Here is a 16,471-nt window from a genome sequence, read left to right as displayed (position 1 = left end):
TATTACTACATGAGCGGCAAACAAATGGCATGATTTGTTTGTGATCAGTGTGTCTAACAGCAGCAAATTAAAATACATTACTGGATTGTGTTTTTCATTTTCTCTTCAATGAGACATTGCAAGAGTAGAGAATTTGTCTATCATTTTTTTAGGGGGAGGTGAGGAACGGCAGGTGATGCTTGAAAATAAAATCAGTTACAGGATTCTGAGTGATTGTTGATATGGCTTACTGGAGATACAGTGTACTCAGAAAGACAATATTCCCATTATATTTGTGATGACTTTACATCCAAATATGATGTGCCCTGTCAGAATGTACATATTCTACTGGAACACTGTGCATGCTAAAGGTTGGTTGCAAGTACCCAAGTTCAACATGTTGCAATGAATTACAGTGGTCAATGTTTCTTTTGCTTTCCTCAAAGCTAAACATCGGAGGTATCTAAACAGTGTCACAACCTTTTGAGGGTAAGGTATAAAGGCACTCTGTACAGGGACAAATTTAGTGACTTGCATAGAAAAATAATATGACTTTTGAGCGTCAAGTGGGTCTAAACAAAGGAAGCTGAACTACATTTCAGGTTTGGTTATCTTTTTCATCTTCTTGTCTTTAACACATTAGAACTATACAGAATGTGGCTATCATTTTTATTTGGGGGGGGGCAGATGTTGAATGGAAGTAAAGAGTATTTGTAGGATTTTGAAGGACTACTGATATAATTTTACATTTTAACACAGGAGATTGCTAGCTCTCTGTAAGTAGGGTTTAAAGCCAATTTCAGTATGTGTATGTATTAATTGCTTTAAACCCACTGCTTTGTTATATGTTTATCACGTTACCTCTGCTCTGAATTAGCACCTCTAAACTCAATAGTATTCTGAGGTGTCCATTTGTACTGACTATTTGTGTTGATTTATTACAGCTAGTGTAATTGTGAAAACAGTAATATCTTCACCTTGTCTGTGAACTACTCACACCTTAATTTTCTTGTTATTCATAAGGCTCCTCTGCTGCAACTAATCAACTCTTCAGCTTTTCCTGCCTACTACATTCTATCCCACTACCATCCTTAATTTCTGTCATGTACTTAGAATACAGCTATCCTCTTCTCTCCTATTAATCTCTCCATTTCAACTTCTCTTTCTCTCTCTAGACTCATGCATTTAAAACCTCTCCATTCTTCTATGTGCCCCCCAAACTTCAAACTAGCACTTACTCTAGCAACCTTTTCCTACTGCGTTTTTAGAGCAAACTAGTTAAATCTTAGCAGGCTCTTTTCACCAGGCTCATATAGCTGCTCTCCTTCTCTTTTTTATTTTAGGTGTTAAGCTCAGTTTTGTTTCCTACTAAAAGCAGCTGGCCATTAACCCAAGGTCCAACAGCCTGTTATTGCAGACTCCTTGTGGGAAAAGACTCTCATACCTTCTATGTATGTTTAATGCAATATAACACAGTTTTTGGCACTCTGGCATTTGCACAGTTAACCGTGGCACATCACTGGGTCCAGACTACCATTCTACTCTTTTGTGTCTCTATCTAAACCTTTCTCCTATAGACTCTTACGATAGTGTTTCTGCCACCTATTTCTGTTGGTGGCACAGTGTTTACTTTTATTTTTTCTCTCCTCTCACTTTGCAGTTATTCTGTTTCTCACTCTAATCCCCCATAGTTGTATTATTAAGTACCTGTTTAATCACCTTTAAAAAAACAATTCTGCACATTGCATCTGGTATTTCTTTTCCCTCTTGACTTAAACATAAAGTTTGAGAAACTAAATATTGTTTTTGCTTCAGTGGCCTAAGATACTGTAAAGAGAGTCCAACCAACTACATTCACCCTTGTTCTCCTTGGGCTCTCTGCTCCCCTACCCTTCCCCCAATTCACACCCACCCCCTCTTCCATTACATTTATACTCCCCTAGAGTACACCTATGTACACTATCACCCAATCAACCACTCCACAACCACATTGAAGTATCATCTACTAAGTGCCAGTCATACTATAGACACAAACCAATTCACCTACACATCTTAATGCCACACATTTCACAAAATTACTAGGCATTACTATAGATGACAAACTGTACTTGGAACAACATATTCTTAATACAATACAAAAAAACACATATTAAACTAGGCAAACACTACAGACATAAACACTACACAGATAAATCCGCAAAAATAAAACTTGCAAATACCCTCCTACTGCCTTCCCTCATCTATGGTTAGCCCAACTTTACCAATCTTCACACATCTCTAAGTAACAAACTACAGTCATACTATTATAAAATTACAAAATTTGCCTCTGGCCTATCAAACTGCATACACCACTGCCAGGCCATTAAGGTATTAAATCAGTTTGAATTCTCCCACTACCTTCAATACACCCAACTAACTCTTGCTCATAAACTATACAACACAGAAAACTGCCCTTCACTTCATTCTATCCTATAATCCTACATCCCATCCCAGAATCTTTGGTTTACTAATAAACAGCTTCTAAACATATCCAAACCCAACAAGAGAGCTGGACAAAACTTGTACTCCCACTCCATAGCAAAATTATGGAATAAACTACCTGCCTCTATTACACAACTTGATTCCATAAAAACCTTCAAATACACCCTAAAAAGCCACTTTCTTAACAATCATATCTGTCCTTGTACCCAGAACTGTAGACCATCATGAACAAATTCTAAGATTATGCTAACTAGTATGACTCTTTTCAATTTCAAGTAATAATTTGTAAATTCTCATAATTTCATTGACTTTTCTACAGTAAATGTATATCAGTCACTGTCTTGTCTCTACAATCACTAAATCCTAAGCTTCCCATGTATTAAAGTGCAGAAATTAACTGTTTTTATTAGGAATGTTCTACTGTCTTTGGAATATTTTTGATTCCAAAGTATGTTTTAGTAAATTCATACACCTAATATTACTTAACAACTGCACTCTCCCTTTCTACAAGGGTACTTACCAGTAATTATTAGTCTAGTCAGTAGTAGTTCAAGTACATATCCCCGCCCCCAGTCTCTATGAATTAATTTGTTCTAGGGGTGGGGTAAACGTAGAACCCTGTGTGACTTATTTAACTGTATGCAGCCTGCACAGAACCTGGTGTTCCCAACTTCTTTGCACACTGGTCTCACAGTAAGGCCCAGGGACTGCTGGATTCCTGCACAGTAAGAACCAGGGACTGCTGGATTCCTACATAGTAAGGCCCGGGGACTGCTGGATTTCTGCACAGTAAGGTCCAGGGACTGCTGGATTCCTGCACAGTATGGTCCAGGGACTGCTGAATTCCTGCACAGTAAGGCCCAGGGACTGCTGGATTCCTGCATAGTAAGGCCCAGGGACTGCTGGATTCCTGCATTACCTCCAGATCCATCATCTTCTGTAGTTTTTTTTTTTACATGGTTTTCATGACTTCCTCAGATATCCTGTCAGCTACCTCTCGAGTTGGGCACTGGAACCCTCTAGCCCTGTGCTGTTTCACCTGCTCGATACACCCTGGCTTAACAGAGGGTGTGTATCAATACCCCAGTAGCAGTGCTCAGCTGTCCTGACTCTGGGAAGATGATAGCTGCTTTGAAAGCTTATCCTCATACACTGAGGGGGATGAGTTGAGTCCCTATGAGAAGGCCTACCACAACATCCCCCTCTGAGAATTTCTCTAATTTACTGATATACAGAGTAACAGTGTCTCTCCATCATGGCTGAGATTCATCATGTTTACATAACAGAATGTGTGCTCCTTCCTAGATGTTAACACCACTTACTTTTCAAATACAGGATTCCTGCAGATTTTTTGTCAAACAGGGATAAGAACCACCAGCTCTTGGTCATCTGCAGATTCCCTGGTTCTGGCCATCCATTCACAACTGACCTTTGTTCTGCTGTTTCACCTGGACTAAGTGCTTGTGTCCCAACTCCATGACCTCCTGCCTGGCTCAAAAACTTAGGACATACTACATCTACAACAGTTTTGTGTAGGAATCCCATTTAACCTCTCACTCATCATGAATTAAATCTAGGTGTGCTTTCATCGTCTTACCATAAAATAACTCAAATGCTAAAAAACTGTAGACTCTTGAAATAACTGTCTGTCTGCAAAGTGGGGGAGGGGCTAATTCTTGCCCCACTTCTGCTTAAAATGGTCTACAGACACTCTCAATATGGTCTGATCAGTAGAATTAAACCTTTCATCCCAACCATATGAGGGTATACCCTAGCAGGAAGTGGTTTAACTGCTTTTCCTCACAATTCTTGCACAAGCAGGTCTGATATTACATTAATATCCATAGCTGTCAGTATTTCCTGTGGAAAGCCCACACTACTGAAATGTTTCTTCAGAACATTTACCACCTTTCATTAACATTTGAGGGTCATAAGAATGGTAAAAAGAAAGCCATGTTTAGACCTAGTACAGTCTGCAGTAGCTTCAGTGAATCCTGAGTGTTGGTAATAGCTCATCTGGATATGACTTATGAGAGGTGGTGATTTGAATTTGCAGACAGAGAAACAGGAAGGTATTTGCAAGTGGTTCAATGCTTTCAACACCCACATTGTCTCAATATTAAATGAAGTTTCAGATCTAGAGGTTTGAAATATTAGAAAGGTTATATTTAGAATAAACCCACTTTATGTATTTTTTCACATTATATTCTTACATGCCAGTGTATGTTTTTTATTGAAGTAAACTCTTATTTTTTAAAAGTGATTTTCAAACTAAACAATCTGATACTATTTCTTTTGAATCATGCAGCTGTTTAAGCTATTTGAGAAGTTCTTTGAACTTCCTAATACTGACCTAAATAAAATCTTATTCTCTAAAATTTCTAATTATAACATAAATCAACCTAAATCTCTTATTTTTTCCAATAAACCCTGCAGGTCACAAGGAAACATATTTTCTGGATTTCGGTATTAAGATAAAATATACGTGTCATTATTTAGGAATAACTTTTTACCACAACTATCAATCCATAAAACACAATAATTTATATAAAACCTGAGCCAACATTATGCAAGATACATTTAGATGGAGACAAATGAAATTATCGCTGCTGTCTAAAGCTGCAATTATCAAAATTAACATCCTGCCTAGACTATTATATCAATTTAAGGGTCTATATTATTAAAACAAGAGATGATTTAAGCAAATGCATCTTGAGCGACACAAATACATCGAACACAAACAATAGCGAAGCACGTTACTACCGAAATGTAAAAGTGCGAAAAGTTTTGTTTGGCCAACCCACGGAAACCCGGTGTGATTTTCAAACTAAGGAAAAACGTAAGTAACTTGTTTAGTTCCTAACAAGTATGAACTTCAAACATGACATGTTTCAAAAAAATTCCCGACTACACACAAAAACTATTCTACTACACCGTAACTGTGCATAAATGTGAAATAAATATACCTAATATAAATTAAATAGCCTGTGTTTGTAACATCATAAACAAAAAAGCAAAATGTCATGATGCATACAGCTGGACCAGGCATCCGTATGAAACTACACTTTCAGCAACTTAGCAACTACACGTAAAAACTCTGCAGTGCTATACTCGTGTTTTCTTTGAAGTACACTCTGTAAAGGTTCTTCCCATTCCAAAGTTTTCCTTTTTTTAGGAGAAACTGCACAAGCTGACATAAGCTGTATACGTAGTTCATCAGCTCTGTTCTCTTCACAAACTAACACAGATAGTGCACCTGGAATATCAGAAATATGCCTACCAAGTAAACACCTAATTCGTCTGTGCCACCCCTCCACATAATTTTGGGTTCATGGCAAAGCATTGTCATTTAAAGATGACACATTCCAGAATGAAATAGGGCAAATTGGAGGGAATTGTGTAGGTGCTACATTACATGTAAGCTGTTTTCTTACATGACCCAATATGTATACATCAGAGAAATAATTAATCAGTTCTTTACCTTCAGTGGGGAAAGTTTTATATAACTGTTTAAAGACTCAAATCAAGTCACTCTCAGGAAGAAAGCTCAAAGCTATTAATTCCTTCACTGCACATTAGAATTCAACAGATGTTCCATACAAATGTGACAGATGTTATGTGATCCGATCTCGCCTACATTCTGAATGATGGGTTCGGAGCCGATACGGCACGCTTATGCTATAGAGCGAGGCCTCTTATTGGCTGAGCTTTCTTTATCCCAGGATGCACCACCACTAATCCCCCAGATCTCGTTTGCCGCTTACAGAGCTTGGACGTGGTCTCAACATTGGCTGGGCTAAGTACTATATTAATAGTATCTTTTCCTGTCAGAAATTTTCTTTTTTTCAACCCAAAAGCTGTTTTAACAGCTATTATTTGTGTATGAGTGTGTTTCTTGATGATTTATTGATTTTTACTTAAAATTTCCTGTCAGAGAAGATTCCTTTCAGTCAGAGGGCCTTCCCTGTTCTAACTACTTTATTGGTTGTGTGTGGGTCAAGTACCCATTTGAGTTAGAGGGTCTTGACCCTCCTTACTTTCTTTCTTTTTTCTTACTGTGTAAAAAAAAAAAAAAAAGTTTCTCTTTTTTTTTCAGTATTTATATATTTTGGCATATTTGTTGTACCTGTGTCCTAAGCTGTTTAAAGTTTACTGTTGTTTCTGTTTTACAACTATGTCTAAGGAACATAAACCATCCGGTTTTAAAAGTGCACGAGGTGTGGGTTTAAAATGTCCATTACGGACGACCACTCCTCGTCGTCTATTGTCTTGGCCAAACATCTCCAAGAATCCTGCAGTGTGTGCCATGCGTTTTCCTCGAGTCCTCCAGGAGAGGAAAAACAAATTAATCCTTAGAGGATTAATCAAGCCTTCTTTGAGGAGGCTTTATCTTCCTCTCCTTCTTCTAAGAAGAGGAAAGCGCTCTGACCAATCAGTCGGAGCCGACGGCTAAAACAAGCAGACTTCTCCATCGGCTCCACGGACTTGGAGCCGAGGTCGGAACGGTCTGCCTCGATGCCTCCTACCTCGACCCCTCTGGTTTCGGAGCCGAGGTCTGGAGCATCGAGGCGGGTCATCCTCATCGGCTCCACTGATATTGGAGCCGATAAGGGTCATCGGCTCAGACACTTCCCCTCGGGCGAAGTCTTTATCGGGCCGAGAAATTTCGGTGAAGGCTTCCTCGGAGCCGATAATAGTGGAATCCTTTCGGAGCCGGTCCCCAGGCCCTTCGGAGCCGATGGAGAAATCGGTTCGGGCCCGATCGGTATCCTCGAGATCTTCCAGGATGTCTGATTCGGACATCGACAGGGTACTCCTTCGACTCTTCCAGTCTCCGGTGTTCCAAAAGATGGTTTCGGCTCCAGCCCATTTGGCTTCGGAGCCGATGGTCCACTCCCTTACAGTTCTTCCTCATCTAACAGCTTCGGCACCGTTGGAGCGGGTGTTGGTGGAACCAGTGGAGGTGTTAGGGTCAGACCCGACCCTTGCTCCGACTCCGGCTCCCGGGTCGGAGTTCAGTGCACGGACTTCTTCCTTCGGCCCTAGGGGAGAGGCTTCGGGATTGATGCCTTCGGTCCCAAGTCTTCCTCTTGGTGCGTCGGCGGCGGGAGTACCGTCTACTGTCGTGGCCACGGAGGGGGGACCTTCCCAGGATTCTGGTGGTCCCGCCTTCAGGGCTATAAGGAGTGCTCTAGCCAAATCTTCTTTGGCCACCTCCACAGTTTCCCCGGCTCCTTCCCTACTCTTGGAGACTGGGTCATTGGCAGTTCCCCTGTCAGCAGACAGCGGAGCCCCTGGGCCTCAGGTTACCCCCGCTGGGGTTTCTCCCCCTCCTGGAGGTCCGTCTGAAGCCTCTTCAGATGAACCTCCCAGGAAGAAAACGTGCAAGAGGAAGCACGTTGACTCCCCTGACGAGTCTTTGACATCTGACACCGATCTCGATGATGCAGAGGGGTCCCCCAAGTCGTCCTCGGATGATGTCTCCTTTGCAGACATCCTTGAAGCCCTAAAACAACAAGGCGGCTGACAGTCCAAACCTCCCTCTGCTGATGAGTCGGTGTTCCTGAAGGCCTTCGGGGCTCAGCCCTCCACCTCCTGGGTGTCTCCGCCCTTCGACGAGCTCTTGGATTTGATCTGTCGAAGGGCGTGGGAACACCCGGACTCTGTGGAACCGGTGCCCGCTCATCCAAACAAATTTCTTTCAGCAACCCCAGATAGAGAGTTCCTCACGAAAGGTGTGGCTGTGGATGCTATGGTGGTGGCATCTGCTACACAGCAGGATGTAGCAGAGGCTTCTACGTTCGTCCATCCTCTTAATAAGGAGTCTAGGAGCATGGATCGGTACGGCATGCGCACCCTTAGTTCAGCGGCCTTTACTTTGAGGTCTCTGAACTACCTAACGCACTTTACAAGATTCCAGAGGGATCTGATTAAGGAGCTATCCGATACCCTCTCAGGTAACCAGCCTGAGGTGCTGGCCCAGACGGTTGGATCTCAGCTGGCTACGATGTCATCCATCTCAAACTCGTCCATGAGGCTCATCTCGTATGCGGCCGAGGGCAGTAGAGCAGGTACAGGCATTGCGCTATGGAGGCAAGCCTGGCTTCGCCTGTGTCATTTTGCGGAGGCATTCAACTCTTCATTCGCCGACGCCCCATTTGATGGGTCCTCCCTGTTTGGGCCCAAGGTGAAAGACACACTTACCCGCTGTGAACAGGAGGGTAAGACTCTGACTGCCGTAGGGGCACGATTTTCCACTCCCTTTCGGCCTTATTCCAAGGCTAAAAGAGGAGGGAAGATGTGGTTCTGGAGATCGCAGAAGTCTTACTCCTCTCAGCAGGAAGGTTCCCCCTCCAGAGGCAGAGGAGGGGGAAATTCATCAGGAAGACGCTGTCCCAGAGGCGGCAGAGGCCCCCGCAACACTGGAGACCGCGAGTCCTTTCGTGGCTCCTCAACTTTTCATAGTCCCTGAGGGATTGCCCGGCTGTGCTGCTCGAGCCAGTCGGGGTCGTTCAAAGCACCTAAAGGCCTGGGAAAGGATCACTCAGGACCGATGGGTGCTTCGAATTATCGCCGGAGGTTACACCATCCCATTCTGTTGTCCCCCCCCTCAGTCCAAAAGAATCCCGGACCCGCCACCCAGTCAGCGGGATACCGCAGCCATAGAAATTTCAAAACTGCTGCAAAGGAGCCATCCAACCGGTCCCGCAGACCAGATCGGATTAGGGACTTACTCAAGATTCTTTTAGTGCCAAAAGACCGGGGACTTGAGGCCCATTTTGGACCTAAGCAACCTAAACCATTCAGTCAAGAAGTCCAAGTTCGAATGGTCACTTTACAAACCATTCTCCCGTTGTTGGAGAAAGGTGTTTGGATGTGCTCCATAGACCTCAAGGGCGTATTACCATATCAAAATACATCAAGCGTCCAGGAGACACTTGCGCTTCAGCCTAGGAAGCAGTCATTTTCAGTTTGTGCGCTGCCCTTTGGTCTCACCACAGCCCCAGGGTGTTCACCAAATGCTTGGCAGTAGTGACTGCTCACTTGAGGAGTCTAGGATTCCAGGTGTTTCCGTACCTAGACGACTGGCTTCTAACTGCCACCTCAAAGCATCTACTTCTACAGAGCCTGCAGGCCACAACATCACTGGGCAATTCCCTAGGAATCACCTTCAATTGGCCAAAGTCTGTGTTACGGCCATCTCAAAGGATAAAATTCATAGGGGCAGAGATAGATTCAAACCAGATGCGGGTCTATCTACCTGCAGACAGAATTCAGATCATACAAAGTCAGGTTCGAGCCCTACTCCCCAAGTCCAAAGCCCCAGCCAGAATGGACTTGCAACTATTGGGATCGATGTCTGCCACAGTTCTGCTAGTTCCCCTGGCAAGATTACACATGAGAATCCTCCAGTGGCTTCTCTCAACTCAATGGTCCTTTCAGGAACTCCCTCTCAATCATCTAATATGGATCACAGAATCTTGCAGACGAGACCTTCGCTGGTGGCTAGTGTCTTCCAATTTGGATCAGGGACGACCCTTTGCTCTTCCTCCTCCGGCAGCCATGCTGACCATGGACGCCTCCCAGACGGGGTGGGGGGGGCATTCCCTGGGCAGGTCAGTCCAGGGCAAATGGCATCCGGAAGAGACCTCTTCACATCAACATCCTAGAGATGAGAGCAGTACTCCTGTCCCTTCAAGCCCTTCACTGTTACCTCCCTCAGGGCGTAATTGCTGTTCACACGGACAACATGTCAGTTGTCTGGTACCTGAACAAGCAGGGGGGGACCAGATCCTGTCCTCTTTGCAGAGAAGCGATGAGGGTCTGGGAATGGGCAATCTCAACCAATCGCTTCCTAGTGGCAACTCACATACCGGGCAAATCCAATGTCGTAGCCGACAGGTTGAGCAGGACCATTCTCTCTCCTCACGAGTGGTCTCTGAACATAACTATTACAAGACAGATTTTCAGCGAATGGGGAGTTCCTTGTTGCAACCTCTTCGACTCCTCTGAATGAAGTGCAAGGATTTTTCTCCCTATCCCGGCTCGGGAAGAGCCCTATGGACGCGTTAGTCCATCCTTGGCCCACCGGCCTGCTTTATGCCTTCCCTCCAGTTCGCTACTACCCAAGGTAATTCAGAAGGCTTCTCTCTTAGGGAGCAAGATGATCTTAATTGCTCCTTACTGGCCTCATCAAGTCTGGTTTCCCTATCTTCGGAAACATGCTCTGGAAGGTCCATGGTTCCTGGACCAGATCCCAGACCTACTGACTCATCAGTCGGGACTACTACACCAGTCCCTACACACATTAAGATTGACGGCCTGGCTCCTCCTCTTCCAACCATAGTCAGGAGATATGCACTAGACCCAGAGGTAGTGCGCATATTGTCTTCAGCCCACAAGTCGACTACGAAGAAACTTTATTCTAGCAAATGGAAAAGATTTGCTATATGGGCTCAACTCCGGGCCTGGACCCCATTTCAACTCCGTGGCAGAAGTACTCAAGTTCCTAACCTCTCTTTTCAACCAAGGCTCTTCTGTTTCTACCATCAAAGTACAATTGGCAGCAATTTCTAACTTTCATGAATCCATAGACCCACCTTTAATGAGCAACAGGTTGTGTAAGACCTTCTTGAAAGGTGCTGCTCTATTAAGACCTCCAGTTTCTCATCCTGCACCTCCATGGGATCTGGATATAGTATTACGTGCCTTAACTTCTTCCCCCTTTGAACCGGCAGCTACCTGTGATTTAAAGTTTCTATCATGGAAGACAGCTTTCCTAGTGGCAATTACTTCAGCCAGAAGGGTTTCAGAACTTCAAGCTTTGTCAGTAAAACCTCCGTACTTGGTTTTCATCCAGACAGAGTTTCCCTCAGACCGAATCCTTCTTTTGTTCCTAAAGTCTGCTCTACTTTATGCTTACAACAGTCATTAGAGCTCCCAGTTTTTTTTCCCAAAATACTCCAATGAAGTGGAATTTATTTTCCACACACTAGATGTCCATAGGCAGTTACGTTTTTATTTGGATAGGACCAAACAGTCAAGGAATACAGATCAGTTGTTTGTGTCCTTTGCAGAAAACAAATTGGGCAACATGTCACAAAGGTCACTATTGCCAAATGGATCAGGGACTGTATTACTCAAGCTTATATTTTTTCTAACGAGGAGCTTTCCACCTCTGTCAAGGCTCATTCTACAAGGGCTATGGCTACTTCGGTAGCATTTCATTCTAAGCTTGCTATTGGTGACATTTGTGCTGCGGCTACATGGTCTTCCCGCATACTTTCATTTCTCACTACAAATTAGATGTGGCATCTAGAGGACGAGCTTCATTTGGTTCCACAGTGCTCAGGAGTGTTTTCCAATGAGCCACCCGGGATTTAGGTGCTAGGGACGCTGTCCCATCATTCAGAATGTAGGCGAGATCGGATCACATAACATCTTTTAGTTATGTACTCACCATAACTTCAGATGTTTGGGATCCATCTCACCTACATTCCTAATAACCCACCCTCCTTCCCCCTTCCTTGGAGATCAGAGGATATCAGAAGGTCCGAATCCTGTTGTTTCATCTTGAAACATCTAACAATGTTATATAAACAAGCTGTGCATGTGTGCATGAATGCGGACAAACAAGATCTGGGGGATTAGTGGTGGTGCATCCTGGGATAAAGAAAGCTCAGCCAATAAGAGGCCTCACTCTATAGCATAAGCGTGCCGAGTCGGAGCCGAGGTATCGGCTCCGAACCCATCATTCAGAATGTAGGCGAGATGGATCCCAAACATCTGAAGTTATGGTGAGTACATAACTAAAAGTTTTAGCTGTTGAACTTTCCGCCATACACTTTGAGAAAAATGAAATAAGCACCCTTTGCTACTTACATCAGCAAAATTTGCTGCAATACTTCTTATTGCTGCTAATTCAAAATCACACAACAGAAGCTTCACTGTAGGGATTAACTATAATGTAGTACATAAATTAAACACACAGTCCCAAATAAAGTTATACGACTGAAAAGATTTCTTCGTCATCAAACAGTAAAGCAAAGGGAGACATTTTTGTTTACCATTACGACAAATTAGCGCATGTATGCTGTTAAGATGTCTGCAGAACTTGCCTTTAGTTAAGAACACACCATCCATAAACCATATTTCACTTTTACACATATCAGCAAGGTTTTCTCTGGTTGTGAAGACTAAAACATGTAAATTGGAGTGTATGTCTACCTCTCGTTGTTGCATAAAACTAGGTTGTTTCAGCTTAAAATCATCTAAGGAAACATTACTAAGATTTGTACAGGGTGTATCGCCGTATTCTGCTAACATGCTGTAACATTGACCTTTGTGTAGGTAATGTCACTACACTTTCAAAAGAAGTGCTAGCTAAGACGTCATTCGCAGGTAATGCATGGGTGCTTCTGCAATCTTTATAGGTTCATAGGTTCATAGGTTCATACTAGGCTATCTGCCCTAGGGCATTTATAAGCCTAGCCAGAGTGTGTGTGGCTTTCACCACCCCTTAGGATGAGAATACTATACCCATTAGTTTGCTGTGCCTCTGTCCAGCAGTGATACAGAGATGATTCCCGGGGTAAACCTACGATCTCCCATCCACTCGTCAAGATTTCTCTTGAACAGAGTCAGTGAGGGGCTCTGCCTCACATGGACTGGGATTCTGTTCCATAGTGTAGGGAGTCTCTGGGTGATGAATCTGTCCCTCCAGCACGTCCTATTTATATCCGTGTTGAGGTTTAAGTCTCTTGCTCTCGTGGCTCTGGTGGATTTGGATTTTTTGAGGTGGAGCATGTCCATTAATTCCGGGTTGGACATGGCCTTGTATGTCAGGCACAGATCACCTCTGAGCAGGCGGTATGCGACTGAATAGAGCTGGAGTTTCTTCAGTCGGGCATCGTATGACATATGTTTGAGCCCCTTTATCCTTTTGGTGAGGAACTTTTGGGGTCTTTCCAACTGCTGCAGGTGTCGGGTAAGGTACATTCCGAATGGGCGTTGTACTCAATCATTGGTCTGATAAGTGAAGAGTACAGGGGTACAATGACCTCTCCTGATCTGGATGTGAATCCCTTCATGATCAGGTGGGCAATGTAGAAGGTCTTCCTAACCACTTTGGCAATGTGAGTGTCAAAGAGGTTACTGTCAACTTGGGTCCCCAGGTCCTGATAACTTCTTCCGTGTTTAATGGATTACCACCTATGTGGTAATTAGGGTTACCTTGTTTTCCCAAAGGGTATGACTATACATTTTTGGCATTTAGCTTAAGGCCATGGCTCTGGCACCAGTTATCCATTTCTATGAGACCTTTCTGGAGGATGTCTGTGTCTGATGGAGTGTCAATTATGGTGCCCAGTTTGCAGTCATCTGCAAATTTTGTCAGCCACAATCCCCCTATGTTTGCCTGCACTTCAGAAAAATAAATGCCGAACAAGAGGGGCCCAGGACTGAGCCCTGTGGGACACCGCTCATGACCGGCTTAGAGTCTGACATGGCACCAGCAACTCTAACCCTGTGTGTTCTGTCCTTGAGCCAGTTTGCAACCCATCTTGTGACATATGGGTTTACATCTAAGCTGGTGAGCTTTTCTATGATGCCTGAGTGGGGTATTGTGTCGAATGCTTTTGCTAGGTCAAGGTAGGCTGTGTGAACTGCCTTACCCTCATCAATGGCCTTAGTGACTGTTTGAAAAGTCGACCAAGTTCAAGAGGCAGGATCTGCCCTTGACAAAGCCAAATTGGGTAGGATCCAGTGTCTGTAGGTCCCCAATGTCTTTATTTATGAGTTCCATTATGATCCTCTCCATAGCTTTGCAGACAAGGCTCGTCAAGCTTATGGGCGGTAATTTCAGGGTCCGTGAAGCACCACCTTTGTGGAGTGGGACCACAGTTGCCGTACACCATTCTTTGGGTATGTATCCTGTAGTAAGGCTAAGATTAAACAGCAGCCTTATGTGTGGGTTTAGTTCCTCATTGAGTTTGTGTAGCACACAGCCAGGGACACCGTCGGTCCCATTGATGCTGTGTTTTTGCTTTAGAGAGCAGCTCTCACCTGGGCATCTGAGATGTTTGGGAGGCTAGACTCTGGTGGGATAGATATTTCTCCTTTTGGGGGGGAGGGAGGGGAGAAATTTGCACTGAACCTGTCTGCCAGTATGTTGGCAATGTCTGTGGGTTCAGTGATGTTTTTATCATTTTGGACTAATTCTGAGCATATCTGGGGTTTCCACCCAGGTTTCTAACATAGCTAAAGAAGGCTTTATGATTGTCTTTTGTGTCATTAGCGATTTTTCTCTCAAAGTTGGCCTTGGATGATTTTATGAGTGATCGTAGTTTTTTGCTAGTATTGATCAGAGATGCCTTCCCATTTAGGGATTTTGCTCTGTCATGTAGTAGCTTTCTCCTCTTGTTGTAGAGTTTGTTTATGGCTGGAGTCCACCAGACCGGGCGCCTGCCTTTGGTGGAAAGGGTCTTGATTTTATTAGGGATTGCTTGATCCATACATTCCTGGAGGTGCTCGTAGAAGGCATTTGTAAGGGTTTCAGCAGCGTGGGTTGTGGTTTTCACTGACTCAGGGGCCTTGAAGGATACCACTCCAGTCTTAAGAAGTGTGAAGTTTGCTTTTGAGAAGTTCTTCACTGTGGTCTTTTTTGCTGGGGGTGGGGGCGGGATGTGGATCTCCAGTGAGATTAATTTATGGTCTGATCTCACCAATGAGGGATATACTTCCGGTGTGGAGCATTTTGTCCCCATGTTTGTGATGATCAGGTCTAGTATATTTTCTCCTCTTGTGGGAATGGTGACTAGTTGTTCCATAGCATTAGACATTTCCTTTAACTTTTGACAAGCCTTATACTTCTCAATTTCTGTATGATCAGAGGCATGATCATGACAGTTTGATTTTAATAAGAGTTCCTCTACCCCTGTTGCTGTAGTTATTGCTCTACCCTTACATCTCTGACTATTTTTTAGTCGACAGCACCAATATTTCCATGTCTTTAGCCCTTTTTCCAAGATGTACTAGTAATCGTCTATGACTAGCATATGTTTTCCTTTTTGTAACTTTACAGTACAATAGCTTTTACCTTTCACACCAGATCCAGTCGGTGCAGTGGAAGCCATAGTTGTATACACAACATGCCGTATGCACAACTAACTCCTCTGATTACTTAAGTACCTCCTGCAGTAACGGAATAGTGCAAGTTTATTGCAATGTTTTATACATTTCTAAATTTTACTGTGCTTTATAGGTATATAATTATACTATTTATTTTAGCAAATGTGAGAAATATTTCCTATTTTACTTTTTGCAGTAAAATAATTCCAGTATTGTGTAAAAATATTGCTCGTTGATGCCCTTACGTCACAGACGGCATTTGGCCAACTATGACAACTCGGTTTTCTTTTTTATGCTTTTTTAGCGGTTTGTCTTTCAGGTACTATGGTATTTATGTGTCGCTCAAGATGCATTCGCTTAAATCATCTTTTGTTTTAATAATATAGACCCTCAATTTAATGCATCAAATATAATTATTCCCAAAAGTTTTTTCAGAAATGAAATTCCTCTGGCACCACAAATCAGTAAAAATAAGTTATTCAAAACTTATATATCCCAAAGAAAGTGGGGGACTAGGTTTGCCGAATTTCCAGATGTATTATGACATAATCTGTTCTAATAGAATTATACAAATTTTGGAAGTCAAAACAAATAACAATGAATGGACTTCTCTTTGGGTAAGGATTTGGCATGAGCAAGTTAAGCAAGCTAACATTAATTTAAAAGCTCTTCCCTTTCTTAACTTAGAAAATTGTAAAAAAACTAAAAATACACACCACCCTAATGCATAAAATTAAACTATTTCAAAACCTTCTAGAAACCCTAAATTTAAGGATACCCTTTTCCTTGCTACAGCCTATCCACCTGAACCCAGATATTAAATTAAACAACAATATGATAAACTTAGATAAATACCCCCTTATTAAAAATTGGTCCCTGTGGG

At 43.2% G+C, this 16,471-nt stretch overlaps 1 protein-coding gene across 1 annotated transcript in view; it reads right to left on the bottom strand.

Annotated features, from left to right (window-relative positions):
- The window catches only part of ARHGDIB (Rho GDP dissociation inhibitor beta), a 405,195-nt gene extending 389,591 nt beyond the window's left edge, over nt 1-15,604 (bottom strand). The window contains exon 1 of the mRNA XM_044068142.1: nt 15,557-15,604. The gene's annotated coding sequence lies outside the window, so the exon portion shown is untranslated. The remainder of the gene's footprint in view (nt 1-15,556) is intronic.
- Nucleotides 15,605-16,471: the final 867 nt, after the last annotated feature.

The sequence above is a fragment of the Protopterus annectens genome, chromosome 1.part0 (assembly GCF_019279795.1).
Source record: "Protopterus annectens isolate FY-2018-M chromosome 1.part0, PAN1.0, whole genome shotgun sequence".
In the NCBI taxonomy this organism is placed as follows: Eukaryota; Metazoa; Chordata; order Ceratodontiformes; family Protopteridae; genus Protopterus; species Protopterus annectens.
The sequence above is the reverse complement of the archived record's forward strand: the minus strand, read 5'-3'. Positions and strand labels throughout refer to the sequence as shown.